This window comes from Kogia breviceps, chromosome 17, assembly GCF_026419965.1.
Source record: "Kogia breviceps isolate mKogBre1 chromosome 17, mKogBre1 haplotype 1, whole genome shotgun sequence".
Lineage (NCBI taxonomy): Eukaryota > Metazoa > Chordata > Mammalia > Artiodactyla > Physeteridae > Kogia > Kogia breviceps.
Window position 1 is genome coordinate 49,289,498 of NC_081326.1, and position 25,692 is coordinate 49,315,189.

Here is a 25,692-nt window from a genome sequence, read left to right on the forward strand (position 1 = left end):
TTCGTTGCTGCGTGCGGGCTTTCTCTAGTTGGGGCGAGCAGGGGCTACTTTTCGTTGCAGCGCGCAGGCTTCTCACTATGGTGGCTTCTCCTGTTGTGGAACATGGGCTCTAAGCGTGCGTGCTTCAGTAGTTGTGGCTCGTGGGCTCTTGAGTGCAGGCTCGGTAGTCGTGGTGTATGGGCTTGCGGCATGTGGGATCTTCCCGGACCAGAGCCTGAACCCATGTCCCCTGTATATATATATATATATATATATATGAACTACCCTTAAATAGGATGCCCTTTTCTCCATTTCTCACTTAACTTTTCAGTCCTTCAGGTTTCTTTGTCCTAAAGCTTGGGTCAAGTGTCATTTCTGTGAGCTTCCACATTATCCATACCATGCTGGGCTTACCAATGGTATTTATTACAGCATCTTAAAACTGCCTATTTATTATTTTTCTTCCCACTAGATCATAGTTTTCTTCTATATGGAGAGTCTGTACCGAGCCCACTATATGGCATATCTAAGGTGCTTAGTAATATTTGTTGAATGAATTAAATAATTTCTAGAAGAGTCATAGTCCCCTTTTACATCAGCTAATCTTTTATCACAAAAATATTTGTCCGTGGGGCTCCTTTCAGTCCCATCCTGCTTTGTGGGAGTGCTTGCTGAGAATAAGAGAAGAAAGATGAGGACAGGGGCGCTAGAGGAAGGAAGGTGATGGAGTTTGGCAGAAAGAGAAGAAAAAGAGCAAATAAACTTCCCTTCACAGAGTAGACTTAGCCCATTCCAAGGCTATTGTTTTGGAAAAGGAGGCAGACCAGAGGCGTGTTCTCAGTTACGCCAGGTAGGATGTCTTATGCTGATGAGAAGGGAGAGAAAAGTGTCCGGACAAAATGCCAAAGACCCCAGAAGGCCTGTTTTTCAGTATTCATCTAAAGTTCAAAATCATTTTGCCTTAGATTATGCATTCTAAAGTGGACTTTTCCATCTTTATTTGGACTTGGGCTTTTGTTTCCTCTCATAGAGGTGGTGCTTCCTCTGCTGCAAGTGTATAGTGTACCCTCTTCTATAGCAGTGGTACTCATTAGGGGCGGTCCTGCTGCTAAGCGATGTTTTGGAAATCCATGTGAGGTGTTTTATGGTTGTCCCAGTGATTGAAAGGCCCTACTGGCACGTAGTGAGTGGAGAATCGGGAGGTTGGATGTCTAATAATATTCAGAAGAGTCCTGAGCCACAAGTAATTGCTTTTTGTACTGCTGACTTTCAGAAGTCCCACCAGACGTTCGTATGTGTGAACAACCTATTTATAATTTTCTGAAGGAAGAACCAAATGATCTTTTTACATATAAGCAAATGGTATTTTTATGCAGTTTTACTATCAACTGAATTTGCCAGAGTATAACCATTGTGCACATAGACAGATGTCTTCCTTTGTTTTATTTGGAACATTTCCGAGAGTTATTCATCACTGTGGAACATCTCATCATCTCATCGCTTGAGGTACTTGAGTCAAAAATGCAACACACCTGTGTTGGTCTGCATTTTTGGCTGTTGAGGTCATTATTTCTTCTAATGTGAGTTTTTGTATATTGAATTATGTATTATTTTACTGTAATTTGCTTTGTTTTGATTTCTCTTTTGTATAACAACTAGGGAGTTTTGGGGGGCTTTTTGTCTGTTTTAATCATATCTGTAGGTAGATTATATTTTCTATAAATTTATTTTAGATTTTGAAATAGGAGTTAGACAGTATTATTTTTAAGTGGGTATTTGATAGGGTTAAAAACCATGAATCTATAAAGAAGAGCTTAATGATTTAAAATCAAGGACTATGGAGTCAGCCCTGGGTTTGAATCCCATCTCTGCTACCTGCTTGCTGTGGGAACTCTGAAAAGCTATTCCCATTCTCTTTGATTCCGTCTCCTCATCTGTAAAACAGTTAACTTGAAGGGTGGTTATGGTAATGATGCAGCAGAAGGTGCATAGATCTGGACCTGGTACGGAGAAAGTATTTGGTAAATGTTGGGTATAATTATTATAAGCCTTGATTATTTATTTATTTATTTATTTATTGGCTGTTGAAAAAAGAACAGCTTTATTGAGATATAATTGAGATACCATGAATTCACACTTTAAAAGTATAGTTCAGTAGTTTTTAGTATATTCACAGAGTTGTATAATCGTCACCACCATCTAACTTTAGAACACTTCATTAGTCCAGTGAGAAATCCTCTGTCCATCAGTAGTCGCTCCCTATTTCCCCCTCCCCCCAGCCTCTGGCAACCATGAATCTACTTTTTACTTCTCTAGATTTGCCTATTCTGGAAATTCAATATAAATGAAATTATAAGTAGTGGCCTTTCACTTGACAGGCTTCTTCACGTGCATAATGTTTTTAAGGATCATTCATGTTGTGGCACGTATCATACTTTATTCTTTTTTACTGCTGAATAATTTCTGATGTATGCAAGCGTTGACTATTTAAATACTCATTTCCTATCTATTTTTTAATCGTATCTGAAAGCATCTGTTTTAATTTTTGGTTCTCCTCTGGTATTTATTATTAGACTATTAGACTTTCCAAAGCATTTTTATCTTTGCATATGAAGTATAACTTGTCAGACTGTTAATATTCCATAGTTTAAAGTACAAAATTAATCATTTAAAATACTTTGAGACACGTTTGGGTTGGAGAGAGTTTATAATCATTATAAGATATTATTAGAATAGTAATAAATAGTTACAGATTAGTTTGTGGATTTACTTGGACGATGAATTAAGATTTGTGTTTGAGTCTACTTTTGGAATGGGGTCATATTTGAAGATTAATTGATGGAGAAAAGATGAGAGTGCAAGGTATGACACTGAGATGGCCTTGATTAATCAAGTAATTCATCTTAGTTCTTCTTTTTATGGAAGACAGCCTGTAGATGTCCCCCGACACAGTTGTGCTAATGTTTAAAACGCAGCTCTGCTTAAAGCAGTTAACACACTTGTAAATTATCAGCAGCTCCAGTTAAAGGGTACAGGAGGGAGAAAGGCAAGCCTGAGATGGAGTTGGCTGGTCTTGGAAGGGTGGAGGAGGCTCAGGCAGAACGAGGAGTGTCCCAGAAGACAAGCACGGCTGCCAAGAAGTGGAGAAGGAAATAAGGAACTCTGTATTTCCAGGAAGGATCATCAATTATGGATAATATAGCCAAGAAATAGATTTGTTTGGCTTATGCAGTGCTAAAATAAAGTTTTTAAAAATTTAATTGGTAAGTTTGAGATTTCGATTTTTAAAAAAATTCCAGACAGAAAATTTATACAGTTTGGTTGACATATTAAAACATATGTTACTAATCATTATATTCCTTAACTTGGGAAGAAAAATTTTTTAATTATTTAAATATATTTATGGTCAAAATATTTTTGTTTTTTTTTTAAATTGACATGTTCTTAAAGTCTTACTGCCACAGAAAATGGCATAATAGAGATATATTTTCAATGGCTTTTGGCATCTAAAAATCTAACTAGTATGTTAACCAATTGGAAACTGGAAGTGTGACATAGCCTAAGAATTAACTCATTATAATTTATTCATCTATGAAGGCCACTGGGTGTAAAATGATGTGACTCACTAATAGCAAAATGAATAATTAGCATTTGTTTACCTCATTGAAAAGTTCAAGTGAATTAGGTTTTTCAGAATTTGATTGTACAAAGCAGATGACATCTTGGATGTACAGCAAAAGTCCAGCTGAAAAGACCTATGTGCCAGGAACAGTTATGCTCACATGCTTACCAAGATAGGTGAATATGCACCAGCTATTATTTTTCTGGTGAGATCATTGCTGAATATAAATGCTCTCAGTGTAGAAGAGTAAATGAATGGAAGTATTAACAGAATTTTAGAGCTCAAAAATACAAGAGGTAGGGTGGAGAGCATTATTTATCAACCAAACCAGGGCATGTTTCAGTGTGAGAGGAGATGCCATAAGAACTCCAGAACAGGTGCAAACTGGGTCTGTTCTTGGATGTATGGTCATTTACTAAGAGGTCAACTAGTCAACCCTTCTCTTGGTATGTATTAGGAAATGAAGCCACAAAGATTTGCAATTTAGTGAAGTCACATTCTATCAGGGGCCAAAGTAGGACTACAGCCCAGCTCTTGGTAAAGTGTGTATCCATTTCTCCTACTCATGTGTCTTCCTTTCCCATTACCTCTTTTACACGTTTCTATGATCAACTTGCAAGAGAGGCTACATCTTGATCTTTGCAAACACAGAAGGAAACAGAGCAGAAGTTAATCTTTATCCTCAGCTTGTTTTTAGAAGTTGGGCTTTTTGCCTTCTACCTGCACATATGCAGAAATACTGGGAATAGAATGAAAGAAAGGACTTTAGAAGTATACTGGTTAGTGATCTCTTCACTAGCTCAATGTCACTGTTTCAAAGATTGTGTTATTTCACCTACTTTAGTCTTACTGTTTTCTGAAGCTTGATTTCAGAGTGTGAGTTGCTTTCATTGTTCTTTTCTTCTTTCTTTCCTAATATCAGCAACCGGGTGATGCTGAATAGATGCTAATGCAGTGCTTTTCAACATGACGTGTCTTTTATGTTTATTTTGGTTTGTTTCACTTAACTACTGTTTAAGCACACTTGTGCAGGCACTACTAAATTCGGTACCTCTTTGTAACCCGTTCTACCACATGAACCCTGGTATGGATCAGGTCTCCTGGGGACACTGCAGAACATACTGTCTGCATTTAAAGGCCTCCAGTACACCCAGTGCTGAATTTGTGGGGATACCTAAGGGGGTCATCAGTGTACAGAGCCAAGCCTGAGGGCTGTATGTTTGAGGACCTTGTTGAGCCACCAAGCACAGTGAGTTCTGAATCTACACATTAGGATTTTAAAGCCCTTCAGCCTGTGGGCATACGATTGTGGGTATCCCTGCACCAGATGCCCAGGACATCTGTAGTTCTTGGCAGGTGGGGAAACATGTGGCAAACATTTGATTTGACTTGTCAGAACTTTATGAAAAAGATCTGACCATAAAAGGATTCAAGCTTTTTCTTAAATCAAATTTGTTCATTAAAATGAACTTTATAAAAATTCTTCAGTTTATAATGATTCTTTCGTGCATTTAAAGTAAGAACAAAGTCATTTTGAATTTGTGACATTAAATTTAAAAAATTCAAATTCTTTTATCCAAAAACTACAGCGGAGCACGGAGAACTAAAAAATGAGATTGTAAGAGCTCCCGTTAATTGAGCCCTCACCACATGGCAAGTATGGTATTATGTGATTTATAGGTCTTAACTAGTTAATCCTTAAGATAACATAGTAAAATACACATTATTATGATCAGACTCTAGACGAGTAAGCTGAGGCTCACAAAGTTTGAGTTTGTTGCCCAAGACCACACAGCTAGTAGTGGCGGAACCTGGAGTTAATCAGGCTTCTGTTCAAACCAAAGCACATGCCATGTTTCTTCACCTAAACAGTAGCAAAACATCGTTCAAGTAGTGTCTACAGAGTTCCTATCAGCCATGGTTTGGACTTGCCCTGTAATATCAAAAACTAGCTAGCTTTTACAGTTACTAAGGAAATCACATCATCATTAAAAAATCCATCCCCATTCTTTTTCCTTCGAGGAACGCACGCACGCACGCACGCACGCACACACTGCATGGAGAGAAGCAGCTTGAGCCCATCACAGCAATTTGAAGCATCTACACTTGTAGATGCTCTCTGTTTGGAGATCAGATTTGAAACCAGGATTTTCTCTGTCAGTGGTGTCTTAACATTGTCTTTGGCAAATCTCTTCAAGCTGGCAGCCGTACTGGGCTTTTTATGTTCCTTAGTTTCAGCTGTTCAGGCACTTGGGGCACAGCCCGTAATAAAGATCAGTCATCCCAAATGTAACATACAGATCTGATGACAATGTATATTTGTCTACTGCTACAGCGTATAGCAGCAGACAAATATATACATAGCCCCGAACTTTAATAGATCATTTTTTTTAAGAGCTTTTGTCTCTGTGTCTTTTCCACCGAAGAAGAATGAATGTGGGTACTTGGCATAGAATATGTAATATCCGTATAATAATTGGTCCCTCCTGTCGTGAATATAGCCAGTGCTCACCAACTCTCTCTTCTTCCCTCCCGGGCGTGCAGGAACCTTACTCCACAGCCCTTGCAGCTGTGTGAGGTCTGTGAGTGGTTCATGACAATGAAATATGAGCAGGAGGGAAATAGGTACCCTTCAGTTTCCCTGCTTATATAGCCTACCCTGACACCCTGTTGCCCTCAGGGTAAGTACCAAAGTCTGAATATGGTTTAAAAAGGTTTCCAATGCCCTGACTGCCTTCACCCCTCCATCCCTTCTCTCACTATTTCATGCCTTGCTCTTTGTCTCAGGCATCCTGAAGCTTCTAGAAAGAGCCAAGCTCTTTCTCTCCATTGTCATTCAAATGACAGTTATTTCCCCCAAGCACTCCTCTCTGACCTCCAAAGCATGGTTTACTTCCCTACTTAAACCTTGCCAATAGTTTACTATTTTATTTAGAATTTAAGGCAAACTCCTTGTCATGGGCCTGTGGTACTACGTGAACTGGCCACAACCTACTGCTCTGACCTCATCTCATATATGCTCAGTACTTTTCTTTTTTTTTTCTTTTTTTTTTTTTTTTTTGCGGTATGTGGGCCTCTCACTGTTGTGGCCTCTCCCGTTGCGGAGCACAGGCTCCGGACGCGCAGGCCTAGCGGCCATGGCTCACGGGCTTAGTTGCTCCGCGGCATGTGGGATCCTCCCGGACCAGGGCACGAACCCGTGTCTCCTGCATCGGCAGGCGGATTCTCAACCACTGTGCCACCAGGGAAGCCCCGCTCAGTACTTTTCAATCACTCTGGCCTTCCTGCTGTCCTTTGAGCTTGTATAGTCCAGGTGTGTTTGTGTGTCCTTTGTGCTGCATGAATATCCCATTGTGAGTTGACAGTGTGTCCGAGGGCAGTGACAAAGGAGCAAATGCAGTGACATGCCATCTTTACTACCTCTTTTATTTCTTTTGCTATGTCAGTAAACTGCTGCTGGTAATTAGTCTTGTAGCCATAGATTTTTTTTTTTTTTTAATCTCCTAAAGAGAACTAGGCTAAATCACTGCATAATGGCTTATGGGATAAATTGTGTCATTGTAGTCAGGAAAAATTGCTCTTCTCCTGGAGTGGAAACTTGCTCATTTGGCAGAGACCTGATGAGGAAGTAAGTGTACAGAGACAACTAGCTGAAATTGAAGCTACTTACTGACTATAGGCATACCTCGTTTTATTGTGCTTCACATTATTGCACTCCACACACTGCATTTTTAACAAATTGAAGGCTTATGACAGCCCTGAATTGAACAAATCTATTAACACCATTTTTCCAACAGCATTTGTTCACTTCATGTCTCAGGGTCACATTTGGTAATTCTTGCAATACTGCAAACTTTTGGTTATTATATTTGTTATGGTGATCTGTGATTAGTGATCTTTCATGTTACTATGACTTGCTGAAGGCTCAGATAATGGTTAGCATTTCTGGAAGTAAAGTGTTTTAAATTAAAGTATGTACTTTCTTTTTAAACATAATGCTATTGCACACATAATAGACTGCAGCATAGTGTAAACATAACTTTATATGCAGTAGGAAACCAAAAAATTTGTGTGACTCACTTTATTGTGATATTTACTCTATTGTGGTTGTCTGGAACTGAACCCACAATACCTCCAAGGTATGTCTATATTTCATTCTTCAAGGCTGTCCACATTCTTTCAACAGCTTAGCTGGCACTAAAAATCTAGTAATAACCAGAAAGTAACTAGAATGGACCTCACAATATAGTGTAAGAAAAAATCTTAACAGGAATATGACAAATAAAGGACTGAAAATTGGTTCAGATGAGAAATATTTTACCATTAAGCAGATAAAAATTAGGATAGAGAGTCTTTATAAAGTTAAATAGTGGCTACCCTGAAATAAATGCTCAAAGTGGGAATAAGACAATAGAACATAATAAAAATATTAAGTTGGAAGCACTCATTAAAGAACCATGAGAAATAAACGAAACCACATCAGAAGTGAAAAACATAGATGGATTAGCAAAAAGAAAACTGAAGATTAGATGCCGCTGAGTATGGAATTAGTGGTATGAAAAGCAGGTCCTAGGAAAATGAACAAATAAATTTTTAAAAACCCCAAAAAACATTGAGTCAAAAAAAAAAGGAATACACAGAATGTTCCAGAAAGTCAAAGGAGATACACATACATTGATATTTTGTAAAGAAAGAATGAAAAAAAATAGAACAAAAATATACAGTTAACCCTAGAACAACACAGGTTTGAAGTGCACTGGTCCATTTATATGCAGATTTCTTTCAATAAGTACTACACAATCTGCAGTTGGTTGAATCCACAGATGCAAAACCACTGATATGGAGGGCTGACAAAAAGTATTATATGCCATTTTATACTGTGCAGAGGGTCAGCACCCCTTCCCCTCATGTTGTTCGAGAATTGACTGTATTAAAGTATACCCTAAATATTTCTTCTACTGAAGACAACTGAAAATGTTACATAAAATATATCTTTTCAAATGCGTCACTGAGCTGACAAGGAAACAAATCCATACAGGCCAAAACCTAAGTGAAAGCAGGAATACTGGGAAGTGAAGGTTTGCCCTGAGGATATCTGCTACACCCTAAGTGACCCTAGACTTCTGGTTGTTTGGTTTTTATTATTTTATTTCAACATAGTTTGAAACTACAAAAAAGTTGCAAGAATAGCACAGAGAATTCCTATTTATCATTCACTCAGAGACTCCATTCAAGTTTTGCTAATTGTCCCAGTAATGTTTGTTTAATAGCAAAGGATCCAATCCTGGATTATGCATTACACTTGTTGTCATGTCTTTCTCTTTCAACCTGGAACAGTACCTCAGTCCTTGGCTTTCACCACGTTGATGGTTTGCAGATTCTAGGCCAGTCATTTTGTAGAATTCCCCTCAATTTGAGTTAGTCTTGTGTTTCTTTACCATCAGTCCTAGATTATACATTTTTTTCCCCCAAATATCATTGAATCCTATTGGGTGGCACATGATGTCCATTCATCCCTTTATTGATTGTGTTAGATTTGACCACTTTATTTAGATGTTGCCTGCCAGGTGTCTCCACTGTAAATTTACCCCCAATATTCCTCCCTTTTAAATAATTATTTTGTGGGGAAATACCTAGGGACCATACAAAATCTTGTTTCTTAACTTTCACCTACTAATTTTAGCATCCATTAATGTTTCTTGATTGAATTAATTATTACTACTATGGTTGTCAAATGGTGATTTTTCTAATATAGCATTCCTTCAGTATTTATTGACTGGCTTCTACTTATTTATTAATTTATATTAGTGTGGACTTTGGGTTCTTATATAAAAAGTAGGATATAATCCATTATTATCACTATTTTTTTCTTTTTGAGTTTCTTTTTTTTGAATTTTTGAATTTTATTTTATTTATTTTTTTATACAGCAGGTTCTTAATAGTCATCAATTTTATACACATCAGTGTATACATGTCAATTCCAATCGCCCAATTCATCACACCTCCACCCACCTGTGGCTTTCCCCCTTGGTGTCCATAGGTTTGTCCTCTACATCTGTGTCTCAACTTCTGCCCTGCAAACCAGTTCATCTGTATCATTTTTCTAGTTTTCACATACATGTGTTAATATACGATATTTGTTTTTCTCTTTCTGACTTACTTCACTCTGTATGACAGTCTCTAGATCCATACACGTCTCAACAAATGATCCAATTTTGTTCCTTTTTATGGCTGAGTAATATTCCATTGCATATATGTACGACATCTTCTTTATCCATTCGTCTGTCAGTGGGCATTTAGGTTGCTTACATGACCTGGCTATTGTAAATAGTGCTGCAATGAACATTGGGGTGCATGTGTCTTTTTGAATTATGGTTTTCTCTGGGTATATGCCCAGTAGTGGGATTGCTGGATCATATGGTAATTCTATTTTTAGTTTTTTAAAGAACCTCCATACTGTTCTCCATAGTGGCTGTATCAATTTACATTCCCACCAACAGTGCAAGAGTGTTCCCTTTTCTCCACAACCTCTCCAGCATTTGTTGTTTGTAGATTTTCTGATGATGCCCATTCTAACTGGTGTGAGGTGATACGTCATTGTAGTTTTGATTTGTATTTCTCTAATAATTAGTGATGTTCAGCATCTTTTCATGTGCTTCTTGGCCATCTGTATGTCTTCTTTGGAGAAATGTCTATTTAGATCTTCTGCCCATTTTTGGATTGGGTTGTTTGTTTCTTTAATATTGAGCTGCATGAGCTGTTTATATATTTTGGAGATTAATCCTTTGTCTGTTGCTTCGTTTGCAAATATTTTCTCCCATTCTGAGGGTTGTCTTTTCCACTTGTTTATGGTTTCCTTTGCTGTGCAAAAGCTTTGAAGTTTCATTAGGTCCCATTTGTTTATTTTTGTTTTTATTTCCATTACTCTAGCAGGTGGATCAAAAAAGATCTTGCTGTGATTTATGTCAAAGAGTTCTTCCTATGTTTTCCTCTAAGAGTTTTATAGTGTCCAGTCTTACATTTAGGTCTTGAATCCATTTTGAGTTTATTTTTGTGTATGGTGTTAGGGAGTGTTCTAATTTCATTCTTTTACATGTAGCTGTCCAGTTTTCCCAGCACCACTTACTGAAGAGACTGTCTTTTCTCCATTGTATATCTTTGCCTCCTTTGTCATAGATTAGTTGACCATAGGTGTGTGGGTTTATCTCTTGGCTTTCTATCTTGTTCCATTGATCTGTGTTTCTGTTTTTGTGCCAGTACCATATTGTCTTGATTACTGTAGCTTTGTAGTATATAGTCTGAAGTCAGGGAGTCTGATTCCTCCAGCTCCATTTTTTTCCCTCAAGACTGCTTTGGCTATTCAGGGTCTTTTGTGTCTCCATACAAATTTTAAGATGATTTGTTCTAGTTCTGTGAAAAATGCCATTGGTAATTTGATAGGGATTGCATTGAATCTGTAGATTGCTTTGGGTAGTATAGTCATTTTCACAATATTGATTCTTCCAATCCAAGAACATGGTGTATCTCTCCATCTGTTGGTACCATCTTAAATTTCTTTCATCAGTGTCTTATAGTTTTCTGCATACAGGTCTTTTGTCTCCTTAGGTAGGTTTATTCCTAGGTATTTTATTCTTTTTGTTGTAATGGTAAATGGGAGTGTTTCCTTAATTTCTCTTTCAGATTTTTCATCATTAGTGTATAGAAATGCAAGAGATTTCCATGCATTAATTTTGTATTCTGCAAACTTACCAAATTCGTTGATTAGTTCTAGTAGTTTTCTGGTGGCATTTTAAGAATTCTCTATGTATAGTATCATGTCATCTGCAAACAGTGACAGTTTTACTTCTTCTTTTCCATTTTGTATTCCTTTTATTTCTTTTTCTTCTCTGATTGCCGTGACTAGGACTTCCAAAACTATGTTGAATAATAGTGGTGAGAGTGGATATCTTTGTCTCATTCCTGACCTTAGAGGAAATACTTTCAGTTTTTCACCATTGAGATTGATGTTTGCTGTGGGTTTGTCATATATGGCCTTTATTATGTTGAGGTCGGTTCCCTCTATGCCCACTTTCCAGAGAGTTTTTTTCTTATCATAAATGGGTGTTGAATTTTGTCAAAAGCTTTTTCTGCATCTATTGAGATGATCACATGGTTTTTCTTCTTCAATTTGTTAATATGGTGTATCACATTGGTTGATTTGCATATATTGAAGAATCCTTGCATCCCTGGGATAAATCCCACTTGATCGTGGTGTATGATCCTTTTAATGTGTTGTTGGATTCTGTTTGCTAGTATTTTGTTGAGAATTTTTACATCTATATTCACCAGTGATATTGGCCTGTAATTTTCTTTTTTTGTAGTATCTTTGTCTGGTTTTGGTATCAGGGTGATAGTGGCCTCATAGAATGAGTTTGGGAGTGCTCCTTCCTCTGAAATTCTTTGGAAGAGTTTGAGAAGGATGGATGTTAGCTCTTGTCCAAAGGTTTGATAGACTTCACCTGTGAAGCCATCTGGTCCTGGACTTTTGTTTGTTGGAAGGTTTTTAATCACAGTTTCAATTTCATTACTTGTGGTTGGTCTGTTCATATTTTCTATTTCTTCCTGGCTCAGTCTTGGGAGGTTATACCTTTCTAAGAATTTGTTCATTTCTTCCAGGTTGTCCATTTTTTTGGCATACAGTTGCTTGTAGTAGTCTCTTAGGATGCTTTGTACTTCTGTGGTGTCTGTTGTACCTTCTCCTTTTTCATTTCTAATTTTATTGATTTGAGTCCTTTCCCTCTTTTTCTCGATGAGTTTGGCTAATGGTTTATCAATTTTTTTTATCTTCTCAAAGAACCAGCTTTTAGTTTTATTGATCTTTGCTGTTGTTTTCTTTGTTTCTATTTCATTTATTTCTGCTCATCTTTATGATTTCTTTCCTTTTGCTAACTTTGGGGTTTTTTTGTTCTTCTTTCTCTAGTTCCTTTAGATATAAGGTTAGATTGTTTATTTGAGATTTTTCTTGTTTCTTGAGGTAGGCTTGTATAGCTATAAACTTCCCTCTTAGAACTGCTTTTGCTGCATCCTATAGGTTTTGGATCATCGTGTTTTCATTGTCATTTGTCTCTAGGTATTTTTTGATTTCCTCTTTGATTTCTTCAGTGATCTCTTGGTTGTTTAGTAACGTATTGTTTAGCCTCCATGTGATTGTGATTTTTATGGTTTTTTTCCCCCTGTAATTGATTTCTAATCTCATAGCATTGTGGTCAGAAAAGATGCTTGATATGATTTCAATTTTCTTAATTTTACTGAGGCTTGATTTGTGACCCAAGATGTGATCTATCCTGGAGAATGTTCCATGCGCACTTGAGAAGAAAGTATATTTTGGTTGAAGCATTGAATCCATTCACGTTTAAGGTAGTTATCGATATGTATGTTCCTATGACCATTTTCTTAATTGTTTTGGGTTTGTTTTTGTAGGTCCTTTTCTTCTCTTGTGTTTCCCACTTAGAGAAGTTCCTTTAGCATTTGTTGTAGAGCTGGTTTGGTGGTGCTGAATTCTCTTAGCTTTTGCTTGTCTGTAAAGCTTTTGATTTCTCCATCGAATCTGAATGAGATCCTTTCTGGGTAGAGTAATCTTGGTTGTAGGTTCTTCCCTTTCATCACTTTAAGTATATCATACCACTCCCTTCTTGCTTGTAGAGTTTCTGCTGAGAAATCAGCTGTTAACCTTATGGGAGTTCCCTTGAATGTTATTTGTTGTTTTTCCCTTGCTGCTTTCAATAATTTTTCTTTGCCTTTAATTTTTGCCAGTTTCATTACTATGTGTCTCAGTGTGTTTCTCCTTGGGTTTCTCCTGTATGGGACTCTCTGTGCTTCCTGAACTTGGGTGGCTATTTCCTTTCCCATGTTAGGGAAGTTTTCAACTATAAGCTCTTCAAATATTTTCTCAGGTCCTTTCTCTCTCTCTTCTCCTTCTGGGACCCTTATAATGTGAATATTGTTGCATTTAATGTTGTCCCAGAGGTCTCAGGCTGTATTCATTTCTTTTTGTTCTTTTTTCTTTATTCTGTTCTGCAGCAGTGAATTCCACCATTCTCTCTTCCAGGTCACTTATCCATTCTTCTGCCTCAGTTATTCTGCTATTGATTCCTTCTAGTGTAGTTTTCACTTCAGTTATTGTATTGTTCATCTCTGTTTGTTTGTTCTTTAATTCTTCTAGGTCTTCGTTAAACACTTCTTGCATCTTCTCAATCTTTGCCTCTATTCTTTTTCCGAGGTCCTGGATCATCTTCACTATCATTATTCTGAATTCTTTTTCTGGAACGTTGCGTATCTCCACTTCATTTAGTTGTTTTTCTGGGGTTTTATCTTGTTCCTTCATCTGGTACATACCCTCTGCCTTTTCATGTTTTCTATCTTTCTATGAATGTGGTTTTTGATCCACAGGCTGCAGGCTTGTCATTCTTCTTGCTTCTGCTGTCTGCCCTCTTGTGGATGAGACTATGTAAGAGGCTTGTGTAAATTTCCTGATGGGAGGGACTGGTGGTGGGTAGAGCTGACTGTTGGTCTGGTGGGCAGAGCTCAGTAAAACTTTAATCTGCTTGACTGATGATGGGTGCGGCTGGGTTCCCTCCCTGTTGGTTGTTTGGCCTGAGGCAACCCAACACTGGAGCCTACCTTGGCTCTTTGTTGGAGCTAATGACAGACTCTGGGAGGGCTCACGCCAAGGAGTACTTCCCAGAACTTCTGCTGCCAGTGTCCTTGTCCCCAAGGTGAGTCACAGCCAGCCCCTACCTCAGCAGGAGACTCTCCAACACTAGCAAGTAGGTCTGGTTCAGTCTCCCCTGGGGTCAGTGCTCCTTCCCCTGTGTCCCGATGTGCACACCACTTTGTGTGTTCCCTCCAAGAGTGGAGTCTCTGTTTCCCCCAGTCCCGTCGAAGTCCTGCAATCAAATCCCACTAGCCTTCGAAGTCTGATTCTCTAGGAATTCCTCCTCCCGTTGCCGCACCCCCAGTTTGGGAAGCCTGATGTGGGGCTCAGAACGTTCACTCCAGTGGGTGGACTTCTGTGGTATAAGTGTTCTCCAGTCTGCGAGTCATCCACCCAGCAGTTATGGGATTTGATTTTACTGTGATTGCATCCCTCCTACCGTCTCATTGTGGCTTCTCCTTTGTCTTTGGATGTGGGGTATCTTCTTTGGTGAGTTGTAGTGTCTTCCTGTCAATGACTGTCCAGCAGCTAGTTGTGATTCTGGTGTTCTCACAAGAGGGAGTGAGAGCAAGTCCTTCTACTCTGCCATCTTGTTTCCTCCCTCTTTCTACTATTTGTTTTGATACTTTAATTTTCCCCGATTCAGCCAATGTGAGTGACTTCAAGTTGGCATTTGTGTTTTTTTTCCATGCCTTCAGTATTTGCATACTTCATTACTCTTTGGTACAAGAGATTCTAAGGTCATCTTTCTGTTCATATGCTCTAGCCCAGGATTCACCTGTTTTTTCCAAAAACCCCGATTCCATTTAGTGGAGAACAGTATGCAGAAACCAAGATCTAAGTGGGACTTGTGCATGATGCTAATGAACTGTCACTCTTCCCAAGCTCTATCAGTGGAAACATTAAGAAACATATGTGTATATGCACATATACATATTCGCAGAAAACTTATTTACATTTAACTCAGTGTACATTTAAAGCCATGAGTTTACATGGTTATCTCAAGTTCCCGTCCAACAATACAAGGTTTATTCTAGCTTTTCCCTTTTTTTGCTATTTGTACTTCCTCCTCTGATGAGAAAGCTAGTTCCCATGGTCTCCATCTCTCTGTATATATCCAATGTTCTCCTCCTGCTGACTGTTCAACCCCTCCTGCAGGAGAGTGCTTCCCTAAGATACCATCTCATTTAGGACTACCTCATGGCTTTTTGATGAAGAAAAGAAGGAAGTGAATAATTTTTTAATTAAAAAGAGGAAAGCAAAGGAAGAAGAGAATTGAAACCCAGTTTTCAAAATTCATAGGGCTTGATGTATGGGAAATAAAATCTAGGACCTTCTCAATGTGAAGAATATAATAGAAGACTCTGCTAAAACTAGAACCTCAAAGACTCACACTTCAACACAATGGAAAATGAGTAATAGCTCTGCCACACAGAAGAGGACATACCTTTGGCATTGCTTGAAAGGAGAGCATATCCCCTTTGATGATTTGTACAAGTTAATCCTCACAGAGGTTTGCTCCCAGGATTCGTGTAATCTGTTTGTTTCAAAAAATATGTCAAACATAAACCACTCTAAATTTAGTGGGTAATCTGTAAGAGAAGAGTATAATTTTACCTTTTGAGACCACATATAAAAAGACATAGAAAATGTATAAGACAGGATAAGGCACACACATACACGATAGTGAAATACGTCTAACATATACCTATTTAGAATCCTAAAAGAAGAAGTAGAGACTAGAAAAGAACAATATTTGAGGGATAAATGCTAAGAATTTTCCAGAATTTTGGAAAGACCCTTCAATTAAAGAAAGACAAAGATAAGACACAAAATTAACAGGATAAATAAGAAGGAATTCTAATTTAGATGAGTCAGAGTGAACTGTAGAATACTAACAGCAAAAGTAAGATGTTGAAAGCAGGCAGAGAGAGAAAAAAATGATTACTACAAAGAAATAGCAATTTGATGGCAGACTGACTATTTAATAACAGTAATCAGAAAACAAGTAAATACCTTCCAAGGGCTAAAGAAATAACTGTCAACCTAAAACTATATATCTGGTGGAAATATCTTTCAAGAATACTGGTAAAATAAAGTCATTTTCAGACAGCAGTAACTGAGAACATTTATCACCAATATATCCACACTAGAAGATATTCTAAAGGATATTCTTTAAGGCAGAAGAAACATTTTACTGTAGGGAGGCTGTCAGAGGTGAAACTAAATGATGAACGAAGATGTTAATAATTGTGTGAGAAAGCTCTGAACAAATATTTGTTGTGATAAAATATCTGTAAAAGTATAATTCACGTTTTTTGGACTGCATAGACAGAGAGAAAAATGTAAAACTGAGAGGTTAAGAGAAAAGGATAGTGAGATACAGTCTAACATATATCATATAATGTGAGTGAAATACAGCCGAACATATATCATGCAATGTGTAATAGGGGAATTAATAATACAAGATAGAACTAAGACACTGGAAAACAATAGCATATGAGTTAGCAGGGGATATCAGAATTAATGTGTCCTAAGATTCTTAGATTTGGGGGGGAAGAGAGTAAAGACCTGGTCTGGAATTAGAATTGGTCTGGATTTAGTTATGCATGGAATTTATTAAAAGAATAAGCGTTGGGCTTCCCTGGTGATGCAGTGGTTGAGAGTCCGCCTGCCAATGCAGGGGACACAGGTTCGAGCCCTGGTCTGGGAAGATCCCACATGCTGCAAATCAGCTGGGCCCTTGCGCCACAGCTGCTGAGCCTGCACTCTGCACCATGCAAGTTGTAACTACTGAGCCCAAATGCTACAACTGCTGAAGCCTGTGTGGCTAGATCCCATGCTCTGTAACAGGAGAAGCCACCTCAATGAGAAGCCCGCACACCGCAACAAAGAGTAGCCCCCACTCTCTGCAACTAGCGAAAGCCCGCAGGCAGCAACGAAGACCCAATGCAGCCAAAAATAAATAATTTTATTTAAAAAAGAATAAGCATAAAAGCATGTTATATAAATTAATAGAGGGAGTAATGGATTGAGAAAAAAATCTTCTTCCAATTGAACAAATAAGGCAAGATAGGAGAAAGAAAGAGAAATAGGAAAATCAGGACAGTGATAAAGTACAAATAAGATGGTAAAAATATATCAAAATTTATCAGTAATCAAAATAAATACAAATAAAAAATACTCCCCAGTTACAATACAGTAATTGTAAGACTAGATTTTAAGAATCCAACTTTGTGATATTTATAGGTGAATCGGCTGAAACAAAAATATACTAAAAATTTGAAAGAAAAAGAAATGGAAAAATATCATTATATACTAACCAGAAGAAAAGGAAATTCCAAAGTGTTTGAATTATGAGCAGGCAAAATAGACTTTAAGGTTTAAAAAAAAAAAAAAGACTGTAAAGATGATTAAAAAAATTTATTTTATATTTTATGGATTCTCTTCATAATGAAATAATGTTTGATTCACTTGGGAGAACTAAGGATTATGAACTGAAAATATGGCTAAAAAATATTATAAAACAAAAATTAAAGTAAAAAGAGAACTGGAAAAATCCATCATTATCTAGGGAGGATGTATTATACCTCTTTCAGTACCTGGTAAAAAAGCAGTCAAAAAATCAATTAAGTACATAATAAATTTGAACAGTAATTTAGAAACTCGACCCGATGACAAAAATAGAATGCTGTATTAAATAACTGGAGAATATGTCTAGTGTCAACCTGGGAGCAAAACACTTAAGTGCTAGCCTGAAAAGATATTCCTATGAGTTACTGATGAGAAAGGTTTAAAATTTTAAAATTCTTAGAGATCTAAATCCAAAGCCCTAGACAAAAGCTTATTCCTCAGTCTTTACCTTTATGTTTTTCTATTTCCCTCCTGAACTTCAAATGTTTATACATAATGAAGTTGGCAGTATTTGAATTAAAAACCTGCTGAGAGTGAGTTTCTGTTTTCCTCCATCTGTGTCTAATTGGATTTCCTTCTTTCATGGGCTGGTCAAATCAAGTAAAGCTTGTCTACAGGCAGAGCAGATTGTAAATTCCCATCCAGATTTGTGATCAGTCAGGCTTTAATAAGAGTGTTTATCATTTTATTTGGGACAGGCCAAATGTTCATGTGTAACGTTGATCTTGAGCATGTTCACAGAATATTTCATTTCCCCTACTATGCTACTAACTTACTATACGTATTTTTCTTTTCTTTCCTGTCAGGTCGTCTTTTCATGTTGAGGATTGTGTGAGTGGCCATATGGCCATTCTATATACCTATTTTAGTAAAAAATAATAGCTTTTTTATTTTCAGATACATATGGCATTGGCATCTGGTTCATGAAAATGGAGGTGTGTGTGTGTGTGTGTATATCTCTCCTACTCTTCAGAGAAACAATGGGTGGTCACATAACGTATGCAGAAATTTCATCTTTCATATCAAATCTCAGAAAAAACACCCAACTTCTACTAGTCTGAGGAAACTTCTGTTATAATCTGAAGAGATACTCTGCCTACCAAAATATAGGGTTGCACTGGAGTTCATGTAATTGGCTGAAAAGTAAATCTTAGAAAAGAATCCTGCATAAGAAAGAAATGTGATATGGCTAAGGGTTAAAAATTCTGATTTCTTTTTTCTATGGAGCTTCAAAATCCCTTATCTGTTCTGTTCCTGATGAAGTTCTTACTTTTAAAGTTAATGCTCACAATGCAGCTCCATTTCCTGGTCTCTTTTTTCAATTAGCCTTAGAAAAGATGGCCTGTTTTTAAAAATTATTTTTTCAGCTTTACTGAGGTATAATTGACCAATAATATCGTATATATTTAAGGTGTACAACTTGATGCTTTGATATAGGTATACATTGTGAACTGATTACCACCACCAAGCTAATTAACATACTCATCACCTCACATAATTATTTCCTTCCTTCCTTTTTTTTTTTTTTTTTTTTTTTGCGGTACGCGGGCCTCACACTGTTGTGGCCTCTCCCGTTGCGGAGCGCAGGCTCCGGAAGCACAGACTCAGTGGCCACGGCTCACGGGCCCAGCCGCTCCGCGGCATGTGGGATCTTCCCGGACCGGGGCACGAACCCGTGTCCCCTGCATGGGCAGGCGGATTCTCAACCACTGCGCCACCAGGGAAGCCCTCCTTCGTTTCTTTGTGATAACTCTCAAGTCTACTCTTTCAGCAAGTTTTAAGTATACGATTCAGTATTGTTAACTAAGGTCCCCGTGCTGTACATTAGATCTCCAGCACTTATTTACCTTGCATAATTGAAACTTTGTACCCTTTGACCAACATCTTATTTCCCTTTCTGTAGTTTGTGTTTGCAGATAACTTAGCACTTCACAGGTGCTCACTGCTTCAGAAAAATCTGTGCAATAGAAAAGTTCAGTGTAAATTTATTTTGTTTGTGTATATGAATCAGTATTAGAAGACTTGATGTTAAAGTCATCCCACAATGGTTACTTTAGTAATAACAACAATGCTGGTATACAGAGAAGAGTTTCTAAAACTTGAATGTGTCTGCATACTATCTGAGGATCTTGCTCAATATGGAATCTGATTCAGTTACGTTTCCAGTGGGCCCAAGATTCTGCCTTTTTAATGAGTTCCCAGGTAATGCTGATGTTACTTATCCTAGGACCATGCTTTGGGTAGCATGGGAGTAAAGCCTTGTGAGTTTACATGGAATTCTCCCATAGCTGCTTGGAGTAGGTATTAACCCCTTGTACAGATGAGGAAATAGAGGTTAAGAGAATTTATCCGATACTGTAATGCAGCCATAAGTCCTCCGATTCAGCTTTTTTTCCCCCTGCTATTCTTCAACTGCATTCCTCTTATAATTATCTTATTTATCTCTTGAATTACTTTTTTTGTATATTTAGTTTTCATGTAACAGCAACTCCTGCTCTTCCCTTAAGGATTTTGTATCTTCTTTGTGAGTTCTTTCTAAAATGGTAATGTTTAAGTAAACCATAACACTTGTTAGCACTAGATTTAAAAAATCGTATGGGCTTATAATTTGTCCAGTCCCTTAAATAGGACAGCCCCACTCTCTTCTGTATAGTTGACCACAATACAGCTTCATGTTGACCTGCAGAACACAGCATGTTCTGCAAACATAAGGCCAGGGAGCTGACCTATTTATAGGTCCTTCTGCTAAAGGTGAGTTTGGGATCTCTCACCAAATTTGTAGAAGAAATTCTCCCAGAAGTTAACCTAGGCTGCTATTAAGAAACACCTGTGAGTTTTTAAACACAAATGTCATTGGGTGCCAATCCCAGAGAGTCTGACCAATTGTTACAATTGTTATGGAGTTGGGCTTGACATTACATGGTTAGAGAACTATTATTATTATTATTATTATTATTATTATTATTATTATTATTTTTGTGGTATGCGGGCCTCTCACTGCTGTGGCCTCTCCTGTTGCGGAGCACAGGCTCCGGACGCGCAGGCCTAGCGGCCATGGCTCACGGGCTTAGTTGCTCCGCGGCATGTGGGATCTTCCCGGACCAGGGCACGAACCCGTGACCCCTGCATCGGCAGGTGGATTCTCAACCACTGCGCCACCAGGGAAGCCCCGAGAACTATTATTTTAAAATAACTGATATTTAAGCACCTACCTACCCAGGACAATTAATCACAATTTTGGGTAGAACTCAGACATAGGTTTGTTTTTTTTTTTTTAAAGCTCCTAGGTGATTTTAATGTGGAGCATCTTTGAAAATTGCTGCCACAACTCATTTTCCTAGTGAGTTCATTACCTTTGAGATGTATGGCTTATATTAGTTTTGTGGATTTTTAAAAAGGATTATTTTCTTTCTCCCAAGAAGATTAACGAGAATTATCACAAGAGGCTAAGGGGTTAGCTTTGGTTAAAATGATAACAGTTCTGAAAACTGAAGTAACAAGGAAAGGGCATCAGTAAGATGAGGTCAGTTTCTACATGTTTTAAATCAGTGGTTTGTAAACAAGAATGTGGCCATTATTTGTCAAATAACTGTCAGTTAATCTCATTTGTACTAATCTTAATGTGTGTTTGATTTGTGTATCTTTCCCGTTAGACGTATGGAATATTACTCAGCCATAAAAAGAAATGAAATTGAGTTGTTTGTAGTGAGGTGGATGGACCTGGAGTCTGTCATACAGAGTGAAGTAAGTCAGAAGGAGAAAAACAAATACCGTATGCTAACATATATATATGGAATCTAAGAAAAAAAAAAGTCATGAAGAGCCTAGGGGTAGGACGGGAATAAAACACAGACCTACTAGGGCATGGACTTGAGGATATGGGGAGGGGGAAGGGTAAGCTGTGACAAAGTGAGAGAGTGGCATGGACATATATACACTACGGAACGTAAAATAGATAGCTAGTGGGAAGCAGCCGCATAGCACAGGGAGATCAGCTCGGTGCTTTGTGACCACCTAGAGGGGTGGGATAGGGAGGGTGGGAGGGAGGGAGACACAAGAGGAAAGAGATATGGGAACATATGTATTTGTATAACTGATTCACTTTGTTGTAAAGCAGAAACGAACACACCATTGTAAAGCAATTATACTCCAATAAAGATGTTAAAAAAAAAGAAGTAATAAGAATAATTCAAGAAAGTAAAGGTAAAAACATTTTAAGATCTCGTATTAGGTGAGTTGTTAGAATTCTTCAGAGGTTAACTTTTATCTTCAACATTTTCCCCTGTGGTGATTTTTTTTCCATAGGCAAGGTCATGCTGATTTGTCATGTAAGTTATTTTAGCCTCGTAGCTCTTAGTTTCTTATCAAGTTCAATGCCATATCCTTTAATATAAAAACAGCAATTGCAACAAATTCACGATGTACTGTTCTTGGATAAAAATGGAGTATGACTAAAATGCATTGCTCTAATTGATCTAGGTTGTGCTACAGAAAAACTACAAGGCTATTTTCTACAGTACAATGAAATATGTTCACATTCCCATATGGAAAGCAAACTCAAATTTAGGAGCCTGTCTACCACTTCCTTCTAGAGAGGCACTGAGATTTAAGTTGGTCTCTTCACAATTTATTTAGAGAGAAACTCAGTTCCTGCCCAAGTTGATGGCAAAATCAAAATGTTGAGGTGAGACCTCAAGTAGTCAACTGCCTAGCTTATAATATTCTAGGTAGTTAAAGTAATTATTTTTCATGTTTATTTTCATGCAGCATATTCTCGTGAAGTTAGCTCATTGATAGTTGATAAGCAGACAGTAAATATCTGTGCCCCATCAACCTCTTGCCCTTTACCAAGACCCTCTGTTTGGAAAAAATCGTAATTTTTGTGTGCTTTCAAAGAATTGAGGTGGGGAGAGGGCAACGCAGTTCTCCAAAATGATGATGATGATGATGATGATGTGACAGAAATGCAGATCTCATGGTGACATTGTTTCATAACCAATGGGCGCTGAACTATTAAATGTGATGGGCCTTCATGGTGAACCATGAGATGCTAAGGTCCCTGATAAGTTTGTGCCATATTGACAGGTGTTTTTCTTCATTTCTTCAATACTTGCTAACCTCTCTCACTTTCTCTTACAGAACTTCCCTCCTTCTATTCAACAGTTAAACTAAACTGAATTTCTTTCAGTTCTTGCAATGACGTTACGTCTCTTCTAGCCTCTAAAATTGTGCACGTTTTGTTCCTTTTGACCAGATCAGCAATTCTCAAACTGTTCTCAGGATCCCTTAACACACTTAAAGATGATTGAGAACCCCAAAGAGCTTTTGTTAACATAGGTTGAATGGTCATATCTACCACATTAGAAATTGAAACTGAGAAAAATTTAAGTTATTAATTTTTCTGATATAATGACAAACCCATTATATCATCACAAATAACATTTTTTATGAAAAGTAAACTATATCTTTCAAAGAAAAAATAAGTGAAAGGAGTGGCATTGTTTTATGTTTTTTCAAATCTCTAATAGAATACAGGTAGATTCTTATGTTCTGCATTCAGTCTTGTGTAATATATTGTTCTGATTAAAGCATATGAGCAAAATCCAGCCTCAGACAGATTTGTAGTTGTAAAAGGAGATGTATTTTAGTAGCCTTTTCAGATGATTGTGAATATCCTTCTTTGCTACTATACCAAAATTCAACAACAGATTCTTTCAGCTTATTTGTGCTGTGGTTGCAAGACTAGTTCACAATAGACATTTTTAAGATGCCCAATCACAGATTTACTCCCACTTCTTGGAGAGAACAAAGAAATCTCTGCTTCTATGAACCTTCTCTCAAATCACCTAACACAAGCCAACATCCTGTTACGGATCATTTCTTAAACCCTCTTTGGAACTCTCCCCATGGTTCTCCACGGTATGTATTCTCCCTTGTTGCAATAAGTCAATCAATAATGCCAGCTTTGTCTGACTACAGGGATATTCCTAGTGGTGGTCTTGGACTGGAAAGAATCAACAATTTCTTTTATGGCCCCTTGTGAGTGGGGATTGGTAGAGTATATTTCTACAGGCAGATAAAACAACTTATTAACCAAGAGATTGCTATAAAGATAGAGCAGCAACAGCCCTGCTTTAAGGATTGGTGTTATTCTGACAATACAACTGCTTTGAGTCTTTTGGCTTTCTCTTTAGAAGACCCTGAAACCCAGTAGTAAATGCTGAAAGTGTTGAATTGTAACATTTGTATCTGGGCTTTGTGAATCTGAATCCCAGAGTCAGACTCCCTGGGTTCAAGTTTCAGCTCCCCCACTTACCAACTGTATGATCAGGTGCAGTTTATTTATGCTGTCTGTATTTCACCTTCCTCATCTGTAAAATAGGGGTCATAGTACTACCCACTACATAAGATTGTTATGTGGATTAAAAGAGTTAATATTTGTGTTCACTCTGCATAGCATCATCGGGTACATTATGCATATGTGTTTGTTTGGGAAAAAAAAAAGTTTCTTAACAACAGAACCTGAACCCTGAATATCCCCTTAGACCTTAGCTTAACTGCACAGGTTTAATTAGAGACAATTGTCTTGTGTGGTTGTCATGATGAAATAGTGATGTGATTGGTTGAAAGATAACTACTTAAACAATTGAAGATTGTGAAGTTTTTTTAAAGACCACTAAAGAAAGTTAAAGGTATGATTACATGAAGTAGGAGATAATAAAGCATTGCCTCCACAGAATCCTAACAGCACGGCATGTTTAATCCATGTGAAAATCTGAACTTTTATACTACAATTACCTAAGCTCTTCTATATTAATAGTATCCTAAACTTTACTTGGATTGATATGGGAGGATATATATGTAATATGAATTAGGATTTATAATTGAAATTAATTATAATTTAAATGTACTAGTTTTTTATTAGTATATTGTTAGACAATTACAGAAAATACCTAGAAAATACAGCAAAAATTACAGGAGTCCACAGAAATGATTTTACATGAACTTTTGTGGTAAAGTCCATCTTTATCCAGCTATGTCAATGGAAAGTTTTAATACACGAGGAAACCTTTGTGTACATAAAGGACCTTTTACATTTATTAGGATTTTAACTAATACTGAAATTATTGAAAGTATAAAATTGAAACCTGGCTTTTCTTAAGCCCTATGTACAACTTACAAATTTTCTTTTACATAAATCTATGTGATGGCAGAAGTCACACATTTACTTGTTTGATTTACATTCATTAACTCATAAATTTAACAGATTAATTTCCTCTGTATAAATAATCTCATCTACAATGTTATTTTAAATATTTCAAAAAATTAGTGTACCGAATTTTCTCAACACTATAAAGATTCAGACTTACACGTCTAGCAAGCAGAATATTCCTAAATCTTTCATTACTACTTCTGAACAAATATTGTGTAAACTTATAAATTTAATAAATTAGATAACGTTTAATATTAAAAATACTGTATACAAGTTGATCAATCTGTCTTTTATACCTTTCAAAGTAAAATCACATCTCTAATATCAATTTAAAAATTTTAAGTAAGACAACATGCCTAATAAATCAATAGAGGGTCCACATCGCATAGTAGATAATACCTAGTATGAACTCTGGAACTTGACTATCTTAGGTTCAAATCCCAACTTTACCACTTACTACCTGGATAACTTTGAGCAAATTAATCATCTGTGCCTCATTTTCTTTATCTATAAAATGCACAGATAACAGTACCTCTCGTAGGCTGGCTATGTGTTTTAAATAGGTTAATATTTCTAAAGTACTCAAAAGAGTGCCTGTTACATAAAATACACTGTTTATCAAAATAAATACATACATAAATTTCTCTAAAATATCAAATTAAGCATTTAAAAGCCTAAAAAACACGTTTGATTATTGCAGAACTTATTTATAAATGTTATACCAAATTAATTATATGGGTTTGATTTACTTATTATTTCTGTCTTTGCTTT